Here is a 12524-nt window from a genome sequence, read left to right as displayed (position 1 = left end):
TAATTGATGATTAGAAAACCCTTGTGCAATCATGTTCACACATCTGAAAACTGTTTAGCTCGTTACAGAAGCTACAAAACTGACCTTCCTTTGAGCAGATTGAGTTTCTGGAGCATCACATTTGTGGGGTCAATTAAACGCTCAAAATGGCCAGAAAAAGAGAACTTTCATCTGAAACTCGACAGTCTATTCTTGTTCTTAGAAATGAAGGCTATTCCACAAAATTGTTTAGGTGACCCCAAACTTTTGAACGGTAGTGTATATATATATATATGTTACTGTTCAAACTGCTGTGTGTAATGTTACAGTGGCCAAAAATATTAAACATACGTGTTAAAATAAAAGTTCTGCCTTGTTTTTAATGAATACTTAGGCCTACTACGCTACTGTATTCTAATGTTGGTCATTATGGTGAAACAAGTTTGAGAACCACTGCAATAGTTCGTTTTTGCTCTTTTTTTTTCTTACTTTTTTTACAGTTTTTATTGTTTTCGACCAACAAAACTCCTGTAATAATTGTTTTTTTTACATATTAATTGTTTTTGTGTGTTTCCAAATAGATAAAATAGAAATATCGTGTAGATACCGTTGCATTGTTGTACAGTATGAATGTGTTGATAAATTGCTGATTTTTCCATATTAAACCAATACTATCAGTGTTGGTATCAATGATAGTGTCGTATTTACTTGATATCGGACCGACACCAAAATGTGTCAGTATTGCCCTGCGCAGACGAGGCTCGGTAATGCAATTACACGCGGACGCCGCCTCGTGCACGCGCACAGGGCGACGGGGGTCTCAATGGTGGGCTTTGTGTGCATTATTACATAATGATCAGTCTATGTGCTCAACATTATAAAAGGGATGATTTTATATGAGAGAGGGTACAAAAATAATAATAATAATAAATAAAAGTATCAAATGTCCTGGCAGGGGTGTGCACAAGTGGTTGATGAGGAAATGTCACGTGATCACATGGACCCGGAAGCGCGCACAACGCAGGCCCCGCCCCTCCACTCCACTCTGCCAGGGAGGGATGAAGTGTTGCAACAATGATAACCTTCATTTTGATGTGCGGCTTTATTACATGTAATGACGTCATAAAGAGAAATCATAATATTGTGGCATAAAAACAAAAGTTAAATTCACATATTTTAATTGGGGGGAGGGGGGGTGATGGTGATCATTTGGACACAATAACATAGGGGCGGGGCTTAAATAGCTGTGTGATATCTAATCATAAAGTACATGAATTACCTGTTTATTTCTTTTGTTTGCAATATTTGAGCGCTGATTTTTTTTAAAAACAGCCGCACTTTGTCTTTTTGATGACTTCTCCTTAATTTATCTAATTAATATTATAAACGCTGTTGGATGATATAAAAAATATATAATTAGTACAGTACAAAGTATATGTTTTTTTTATTAAATAATTTATATAAATATAATAATATCATATACATGATATGAAAATATATAATTGCTATATGTATATATATTACAAATATACTGAGCTAAATAATAAATCATTATATTATATTATGATAATGTGAGTGTGAATGTTGTTGACTTGTCCAGGATGTACACCGCCTTCCGCCCGAATGCAGCTGAGATAGGCTCCAGCACCCCCGCGACCCCGAAAGGGACAAGCGGTAGAAAATGGATGGATGGGATAATAATCAATATAATATATATGATATGAAAATATACAAAATATTAAATATATTGCTATAATATATGTATATATTATTACAAATATAATGAGCTAAATAATAAATAATTATCAGCTGAGATAGGCTCCAGCACCCCCCGCGACCCCAAAAGGGACAAGCGGTAGAAAATGGATGGATGGAATTATTAGAATATATTCAATCAATCAATCAATGTTTATTTATATAGCCCTAAATCACAAGTGTCTCATGTAATATGATAATCAATATCATTGTCACATGATAATATATTATTTAATTATATTAAATGACCTCACATTATTTAATTATTATATTATATAATAATTATTAGAATTATTACATAATATAATATATTATTATTTAATTAATATAATATGATAATTATGTATTCATATTTGATTGATTATAATTTGCATTAATATAGTATATATATATAATATATTATATAATATCTCCTGGGTCATGCATGTTAGACTTGTTACATTTAATTTATTTAATTAATATTTATAAACGTTGTTGGATGATCTAAAAAAATATAATTACCACAGTGCAAAGTATATGTTTTTTTAAAAATTAATTTGTATAAATATAATAATCAATATAATATATATTATATGAAAATATATAATATATTAAATATATTGCTATAATATACGGTATGTATATACTATTACAAATATAATGAGCTAAATAATAAATGATTATATTATATTATGATAATGTGAGTGTAAATGTTGTCTATCTGTGTTGGCACAAGATGGCGACTTGTCCAGGGTGTACTCGGCCTTCCGCCCGAATGCAGCTGAGATAGGCTCCAGCACCCCCCGCGACCCCGAAAGGGACAAGCGGTAGAACATGGATGGATGGGATAATAATCAATATAATATATATTATATGAAAATATATAAAATATTAAACATATTGCTATATGTATATATTATTACAAATATAATGAGCTATATAATAAATAATTATCAGCTGAGATAGGCTCCAGCATCCCCCGCGACTCCAAAAGGGACAAGCGGTAGAAAATGGATGGATGGATTATATTATGATAATGTGAGTGTGAATGTTGTCTATCTGTGTTGGCATGAGGTGGCGACTTGTCCAGGGTGTACCCCGCCTTCCGCCCGAATGCAGCTGAGATAGGCTCCAGGACCACCCGCGACCCCGAAGGGGACAAGCGGTAGGAAATGGATGGATGGAATTATTAGAATATAATATGTAATATGATAATCAATATCATTGTCATATGATAATAAATTATTTATTTATATTAAATGAGCTCACATTATTTTATTATTAGATAATAATTATTAGACTTATTACATAAGATAATATATTATTATTTAATTATTATAATATGATAATTATGTATTAATATCTAATTGATTATAATTTGCAATAATATTCATAATATAGTAATATATATAATATATTATATAATATATCCTGGGTCATGCATGTTAGACTTGTTACATTTAATTTATATAATTAATATTTATAAACGTTTTCGGATGATCAAAAAAAATATAATTAGCACAGCACAAAGTATATGTTTTTTAATTGTTATTAAATAATTTATATTATTAAATTAATTAATTAATATTAATCAATATCATATATATTATATGAAAATATATCATACATTAAATATATTGCTATCCATCCATCCATCCATCCATCAATCTTCTTCCGCTTATCCGAGGTTGGGTCGCGGAGGCAGCAGCCTAAGCAGAGAAGCCCAGACTTCCCTCTCCCCAGCCACTTCGTCCAGCTCCTCCCGGAGGATCCCGAGGCGTTCCCAGGCCAGCCGGGAAACATAGTCTTCCCAACGTGTCCTGGGTCTTCCCCGTGGCCTCCTACCGGTCGGACGTTCCCGAAACGCCTCCCTAGAGAGGCGTTCAGGTGGCATCCTGACCAGATGTCTGAACCACCTCATCTGGCTCCTCTCGATATGTATATATTATTAGAAATATAATGAGCTAAATAATAAATAATTATATTATATTATGATGATTATTAGATTATGTAACATGATAATTCATATCATTGTCATATCATAATACATTTAATTATATTAAATTACCTCAGATTATTTATCATATTATATTATAATTATTAGAATTATCACATAATACAATATATTATTTAATTATTATAATATGATAATTATGTATTAATATTTACTTGATTATATTTTGCATAATATAGTACTATATATAATATATTATACATCTCCTGTAGCATGTTAGACTTGCTACATTTAATTTATCTAATTAATAGTTATGAACATTGTTGGATGATCTAAAAAATATAATTAGCACAGTACAAAGTATATATTTTTTAAATTAAATAATTTATATAAATATAATAATCAATGATGTGGTTTGGGCATCTAGTCAGGACGCCACCCGAACGCCTCTCTAGGGAAATGTTTCGGGCACGTCCGACCGGTAGGAGGCCACGGGGAAGACCCAGGACACGTTGGGAAGACTATCTCTCCTGGCTGGCCTGGGAACGCCTCGGGATCCCCCGGGAGGAGCTGGACGAAGTGGCTGGGGAGAGGGAAGTCTGGGCTTCCCTGCTTAGGCTGCTGCCCCCGCGACCCGACCTCGGATGAGCGGAAGAAGATGGATGGATAATAATTTAATATAATATACATTATATAAAAATATATATTAAATATTTTGCTATAATATATGTATATGTTATTACAAATATAATGAGCTAAATAATACATAATTATATTATATTATGATAATTATTAGAATATATTATGTAACATGATAATTAAAATCATTTTCATATCATAATACATAATTTAATTGTATTAAATGACCTTACATTATTTAATTATTATATTAGAATTATCACATAATATAATATATTATTATTTAATTATTATAATATGATAATTATGTATTAATATTTAATTGATTATATTTTGCATTAATATACATAATAGAGTAATATATATAATATATTATATAATATTTTCAATTATATTATATTCATACAAACTATTTATTATTATTAATATACGTTATTTGGCCAAATTAAATATTATAATAAGTCCAACGTGCACGACGCAGGAGAAGTCATCAAAAAGACATTGAGAGGGTGTACCTAATGAAGAGGCCGGTGTGTGTGGAGACATGAATAATCCTCCTAAACACTTTCCTGTGTGAGAACATGAAGGTAGTCATGCTGTGCCTTGAAGCTTCTTGTATGAAACTCGCCGGGCCGCGTATGAAATTCCCTTTCTTTCCACTCGAGCGTTTCCCAAACTAACAAGAGAGACAAGCGGCGGCGGCGGAGCTAAAAGGAATTAGCATAAGCACGGCCCATCAATAATATGACTATCTCCATGGCGCTGATAGCAGCGAGCAGTAGGGGAGTTCCTTTGGCCCATTCTCCATGGATCGCCGACGCGTCCTTCGCCTCCTTTTCAAGCCCTTAAAGCGAGTCAAGTGATTCTTTATCGGCTGACAGGCCTGACAAAGCGTCGGCGATGGGAAAGCAGGTCAAAAAGGAAGTTGCCATACGGACTTAAGCGTGCAAATCTTCAACAAAGCCATGCCCAGAGGTGCCGCCGCCTCCCGCGGGAAAACATTAGGGACGCGTACCCGATCAAGTGCTTGTTTGGCACGGAACGAATCCCGACGTTCCTACCGGGTACCGGTTCACGTCAAAATCCAACAGCGCTATGTTGCGGTACCTCGGTTGCCGAATGAGAGCCGACTCGGCCAAACTACCTCAAGATAATGTCGCAATTTTCCATACCAACAAAAAATTGCCCCCCCAAAAAAATTCAAAAAAATGCGCTACCTCTATGCTAATCTACATCGGATTCGCTATTGACTTGCTACTGATTAGCATTAGCGATTTTACATGGCAATGTTAACACCTCCAAATGGGTTAATGAAAACTACAACTAAGACGGACGTTACATTCAAACAGCTGGTGTGTAATGAGTACAATACTTACAGTTTTAACACTTTTCAGGGTGCAACAAAACACACCATAAACTATACATTATTGCAATATAAGGTCTAGGACAGGGGTCACCAACGCGGTGCCCGCGGGCACCAGGTAGCCCGTAAGGACCAGATGAGTAGCCCGCAGGCCTGTTCTAAAAATAGCTCAAATAGCAGCACTTACCAGTGAGCTGCCTCTATTTTTTAAATTGTATTTATTTACTAGCAAGCTGGTCTCGCTTTGCCCGACATTTTTAATTCTAAGAGAGACAAAACTCAAATAGAATGTGAAAATCCAAGAAAATATTTTAAAGACTTGGTCTTCACTTGTTTGTATAAATTCATTATTTTTTTTACTTTGCCTTTTATAACTTTCAGAAAGACAATTTTAGAGAAAAAATACAACCTTAAAAAGGATTTTAGGATTTTTAAACACATATACCTTTTTACCTTTTAAATTCCTTCCTCTTCTTTCCTGAAAATTTAAATCAATGTTCAAGTAAATTTATTTTTTTAATTGTAAAGAATAATAAATAAATTTTGATTTAATTCTTCATTTTAGCTTCTGTTTTTTCGGCGAAGAATATTTGTGAAATATTTCTTCGAATTTATTATGATTAAAATTATTTTGGCAAATCTAGAAAATCCTTAGAATCAAATTTAAATCTTATTTCAAAGTCTTTTGAATTTCTTTTAAAATTTTTGTTCTGGAAAATCTAGAAGAAATAATGATTTGTCTTTGTTAGAAATATAGCTTGGTCCAATTTGTTATATATTCTAACAAAGTGCAGATTGTATTTTAACCTATTTAAAACATGTCATCAAAATTCTAAAATTAATCTTAGTCATGAAAAATTACTAATGATGTTCCATAAATTATTTTTTTTATTTTTTCAAAAGATTCGAATTAGCTAGTTTTTCTCTCCTTTTTTTCAGTTGAATTTTGAATTTTAGAGAGTCGAAATTGAAGATAAACTATGTTTCAAAATTTTATTGTCATTTTTTTCGTGTTTTCTACTCTTTTAAACCGTTCAATTAAGTGTAAATATCATTAATTTTTAAATAATAACATAGAGTTAAAGGTAAATTGAGCAAATTGGCTATTTTCCGCAATTTATTCAAGTGTGTATCAAACTGGTAGCCCTTCGCATTAATCAGTACCCAAGAAGTAGCTCTTGCTTTCAAAAAGGTTGGTGACCCCTGGTCTAGGACTTGCAGCTGTGATTGCAACCTGATGTCATACTTGCAAATGAGACTCATATCTAGGGATGATGTTCGAAACCGGTTCTCCCGGTTGTTCGATAAGAAAAGAACCGTTCGATAAGAAAAGAACCGTTTGATAAGAAAAGAACCGATTCCATGGACTCGAATCCCTTTTTGAGAACCGGTTCCCGTTATCGAGGCCACTATAGTAAAGAAAAAGAGTTGGTTCTTTATTCAAATCCCTAGGAACGAATCCCGTCCCACAAGAAATGCCCTGTGGGACATCACAGGAAATGACGTAGCTCAGACATTAGACTGAGCTACGTCATTTCTTGTGATGTCACACAAGCAGCAAAAATAATGGACCGGAAAAAAACGCCTCAAGGCATGGCTATTCACCTATAGCGACCACAGAGACAGGTTGTTTTTGTGTTACTGTATATATTTGATTTTCTGAAAATTCCCACTTAATATACTTTGGGTAACAACAGTCAATATTTATTTTTATTTTTTTTTTAGGGGGGTAACAGTCAATATTTATTTATTTATTTAATTTTATTTTTTTCTTATAAAATAAAAGTGAGCTTTTGTTAAACCAAATATTGTGTTTTTTTTCCATATACAACAACCTATCTGGATTCGATAAGAGAATCGATAAGGAATCGGTTCGATAAGAGGATTCGATAATGGGCTCGAACTCGATCATTTCTTATCAAACATCATCCCTACTCATATCTTGTTTTAGTATCACATTTCTGAGTCTCATTTGCGAGTATGACATCAGGTTGCAATCACAGCTGCAAGTCCTAGACGTTATATTGCAATAATGTACAGTTTATGGTGTGTTTTTTGTTGTTGTTGTTGCACCCTGAAAAGTGTTTAAACTGGCATAACAACATAGCTGTAAAGCCCAAGGAAGGCACACATGACAAACACACAAAGCCTAACCAGGCATTTTTTTCTCTCAAGGAATTGTGAAATAAAATCATGTCTTCAGGAGATCAACACTGCACTGAAGCCCAGAACACTCTACACATTTCCACAGTTTTAGTTTGGAGCCAATCAGGTAACAGTATCAACAATCAAGTGTGCGTGTATGACAGTTGATTCTTTGCGTGGAGTGTGAAGAGAAAGTCAAAGTGAGGAAATTGTGGATAAAAGACGACAAAATGGCAGTAGTTTGGATTTTTTCCAAAAAGGGACCGTAGTCGGACCAATGTGGTCTGTAAATGATGCAAGACAATCAGCCCCACCACTTTAGCCGTGCTCACCCTTTAGAGCACAGCTATAACTTCCTTGGCGCGAAACCTGCAGAAAGCAGTTCTCAGGTTTCCCCGTGTCTACATTTTCACACTTTGCACAATTTTCTGACACTTTATTACATATTCCTTCATTCTTTCAGAGCTTGTTGTTAAGTGTTCAATGTGGTTTTAGCATTTTGTTAACATTGTTTCCCATGCGTGTGTTGACATTTCCTTTCTGCCTTGACATCTAAGAGGGATTATAATTAGAAGAGGCTTACATTTCAAATAGAAATGTTGACATTTCATATATTTTTCTCCTTATTTTCCAAAGGTCATAAAAAATATCAATAATTATCGCACACTTCTATCGTGATACAGTTTTTCTAAATAGAGCTTTTACGCTGGTCACAGTTTGACATTGGAACTAGTATTGTCCCGATACCAATATTTTAGTACCGGAACAGGTAACAAAATGTATTTCGATATTTTTCGGTATTTTTCTAAATACGGGGGACCACAAAAAACTGGCATTATTGGCTTTATTTTAACAAAAAATCTTAGGGTACATTAAACATATGTTTATTATTGCAAGTTTGTCCTTAAATAAAATAGTGAACATACTAGACAACTTGTCTTTTAGTAGTAAGTAAACAAACAAAGGCTCCTAATTAGTCTGCTGACGTATGCAGTAACATATTGTGTCATTTATCTACCTAGTATTTTGTCAACATTATGAGGGAAAAACTGTAAAAAAATATGATTAATCTACTTGTTCATTTAATGTTAATATCTGCTTATTTTCTGTTTCAACATGTTCTATCTACACTTCTGTTAAAATGTAATAATCACTTATTCTTCTCTTGTTGGGATACTTTACATCAGTTTTGGATGATACGACAAACTTAGGTATCGATCCGATACCAAGTAGTTACAGGATCATACATTGGCCATATTCAAAGTCCTCATGTGTCCAGGGACATATTTCCTGAGTTTATAAACATAATATGAATTTTATAAAAAGGAAAAAAACGTTTTTGTGACGATAAAAAATATCGATGTAATCATAAGTTGTATGTACACTAGTCTTGTCCCGATACCAATATTTTGGTACCGGTACCAAATTTATTTTGATGCTTTTCGGTACTTTTCCAAAATTAAGGGGACCACAACAAATTGCATTATTGGCTTTATTTTAACAAACAAATCTTAGGGTACATTAAACATGTTTATTATTGCAAGTTTGTCCTTAAATAAAATAGTGAACATACTAGACAACTTGTCTTTTAGTAGTAAGTAAACAAACAAAGGCTCCTAATTAGTCTGCTGACGTATGCAGTAACATATTGTGTCATTCCCCATTCTATTATTTTGTCAACATTATGAGGGAAAAACTGTAAAAAAATATTATTAATCTACTTGTTCATTTACTGTTAATATCTGCTTATTTTCTGTTTCAACATGTTCTATCTACACTTCTGTTAAAATGTAATAATCACTTATTCTTCTGTTGTTTGGATACTTTACATCAGTTTTGGATGATACGACAAACTTAGGTATCGATCCGATACCAAGTAGTTACAGAATCATACATTAGTCATATTCAAAGTCCTCATGTGTCCAGGGACATATTTCCTGAGTTTATAAACATAATATGAATTTTATAAAAAGGAAAAAAAGATTTTGTGACGATAAAAAATATCGATGTAATCATAAGTTGTATATACACTAGTCTTGTCCCGATACCAATATTTTGGTACCGGTACCAAATTTATTTTGATGCTTTTCGGTACTTTTCCAAAATTAAGGGGACCACAACAAATTGCATTATTGGCTTTATTTTAACAAACAAATCTTAGGGTACATTAAACATATGTTTATTATTGCAAGTTTGTCCTTAAATAAAATAGTGAACATACTAGACAACTTGTCTTTTAGTAGTAAGTAAACAAACAAAGGCTCCTAATTAGTCTGCTGGCGTATGTGGTAACATATTGTGTCATTCCCCATTCTATTATTTTGTCAACATTATGAGGGAAAAACTGTAAAAAAATATGATTAATCTACTTGTTCATTTACTGTTAATATCTGCTTATTTTCTGTTTCAACATGTTTTATCTACACTTCTGTTAAAATGTAATAATCACTTATTCTTCTGTTGTTTGGATACTTTACATCAGTTTTGGATGATACGACAAACTTAGGTATCGATCCGATACCAAGTAGTTACAGGATCATACATTGGTCATATTCAAAGTCCTCATGTGTCCAGGGACATATTTCCTGAGTTTATAAACATAATATGAATTTTATAAAAAGGAAAAAAACGATTTTGTGACGATAAAAAATATCGATGTAATCATAAATTGTATATACACTAGTCTTGTCCCGATACCAATATTTTGGTACCGGTACCAAATTTATTTTGATGCTTTTCGGTACTTTTCGGTACTTTTCGGTACTTTTCCAAAATTAAGGGGACCACAACAAATTGCATTATTGGCTTTATTTTAACAAAAAAGTCTTAGGGTACATGAAACATATGTTTATTATTGCAAGTTTGTCCTTAAATAAAATAGTGAACATACTAGACAACTTGTCTTTTAGTAGTAAGTAAACAAACAAAGGCTCCTAATTAGTCTGCTGACATGTGTCATTTATCATTCTATTATTTTGTCAACATTATGAGGGAAAAACTGTAAAAAAAATATTATTAATCTACTTGTTCATTTACTGTTAATATCTGCTTATTTTCTGTTTCAACATGTTTTATCTACACTTCTGTTAAAATGTAATAATCACTTATTCTTCTGTTGTTTGGATACTTTACATCAGTTTTGGATGATACGACAAACTTAGGTATCGATCCGATACCAAGTAGTTACAGGATCATACATTGGTCATATTCAAAGTCCTCATGTGTCCAGGGACGTATTTCCCGAGTTTATAAACATAATGTGAATTTTATAAAAAGGAAAAAAGTTTTTGTGACGATAAAAATTATCGATGTAATCATAGGTTGTATATACACTAGTCTTGTCCCGATACCAAAATGTTGGTACCGGTACCAAATTTATTTTGATGCTTTTTGGTACTTTTCCAGATAAAGGGGACCACAACAAATTGCATTATTGGCTTTATTTTTAACAACTAATCTTAGGGTACATTAAACATATGTTTATTATTGCAAGTTTGTCCTTAAATAAAATAGTGAACATACTAGACAACTTGTCTTTTAGTAGTAAGTAAACAAACAAAGGTGTCATTTATCATTCTATTATTTTGTCAACATTATGAGGGACAAGCTGTAAAAATGGATAACTAATCCACTTGTTCATTTACTGTTGATATCTGCTGACTTTCTCTTTTTAAAATGTTCTATCTACACTTCTGTTCAAATGTAATAATCACTTATTCTTCTCTTGTTTGGATACTTTACATTAGTTTTGGACGATACTACAAACTTGGGCATCGATCCGATACCCAAGTAGTTACAGGATCATACATTGGTCATATTCAAAGTCCTTTCCCGAGTTTATAAACATAATATGAATTTCATAAAAAGGAAGAAAATATTTCGCGACTAGATACGCTATTGTACTTGGTATCATTACAGTGGATGTCAGGTGTAGATCCACCCATGGCATTTGTTTACATTCAGGGGTGCTGGCTTGCTGTTAGCGGTGAGCTATTGTATCCCCCTACGGTGTGTAGTGAAGCATGTTTAGCTATTCCTCGTCCTCCAGTGGTAATGCTACTTGTAAGAAACTCACTTTGTCGCCATGGAGACGAGGATTAGTGATTTAGAAGTAGCTAAAAAACTAGCCGCTAGCTAGCTAGCCATGTCTTAAAGCACCTCTTCCTGAGGGCGTTTCAGTGTTACAACTTCACCTTTATCTTTACTTTTTAGGCCAAAATGCGTCCGTTCTCCCTTTTCGGTCTACACACCGTGTCTGCTTGTAAGTACTCCGTGTGTGTGCGCTGCCGAACATGCTCCTCTGCTCGTAAAACCAGCAATGTCACGACGTGACGACACGACGTCATGCCCGAGTATAGTAGCCGAGGATGTCGTCGTGGCTTGTGCAGCCCTATGAGACACTCGTGATTTAGGGCTATATAAGTAAACATTGATTGATTGATTGATTGATTGATTGATAGTACCGTTTTAATTCATACTAAACCAGTACCGGTATACCGTACAGCCCCAATTGGAACAGATCATTTCTCCTCCACATTCTTTCCCACAGGGGAATGTTTTGTCTTTCTTTTTATGTTGACTAATAACTGGGAATAATCCCCTTTTCTTGTCACTTGGCCATGTGAAACATGATAAGGAAGGTAATAATGTGAGGAATGCTCACGTCACCTGTCAGCTCACCGCCGGCTCGCCTCGTATTGAAGCGCTTTT

The sequence above is a fragment of the Entelurus aequoreus genome, linkage group LG02 (genome assembly GCF_033978785.1).
Source record: "Entelurus aequoreus isolate RoL-2023_Sb linkage group LG02, RoL_Eaeq_v1.1, whole genome shotgun sequence".
In the NCBI taxonomy this organism is placed as follows: Eukaryota; Metazoa; Chordata; class Actinopteri; order Syngnathiformes; family Syngnathidae; genus Entelurus; species Entelurus aequoreus.
The sequence above is the reverse complement of the archived record's forward strand: the minus strand, read 5'-3'. Positions refer to the sequence as shown.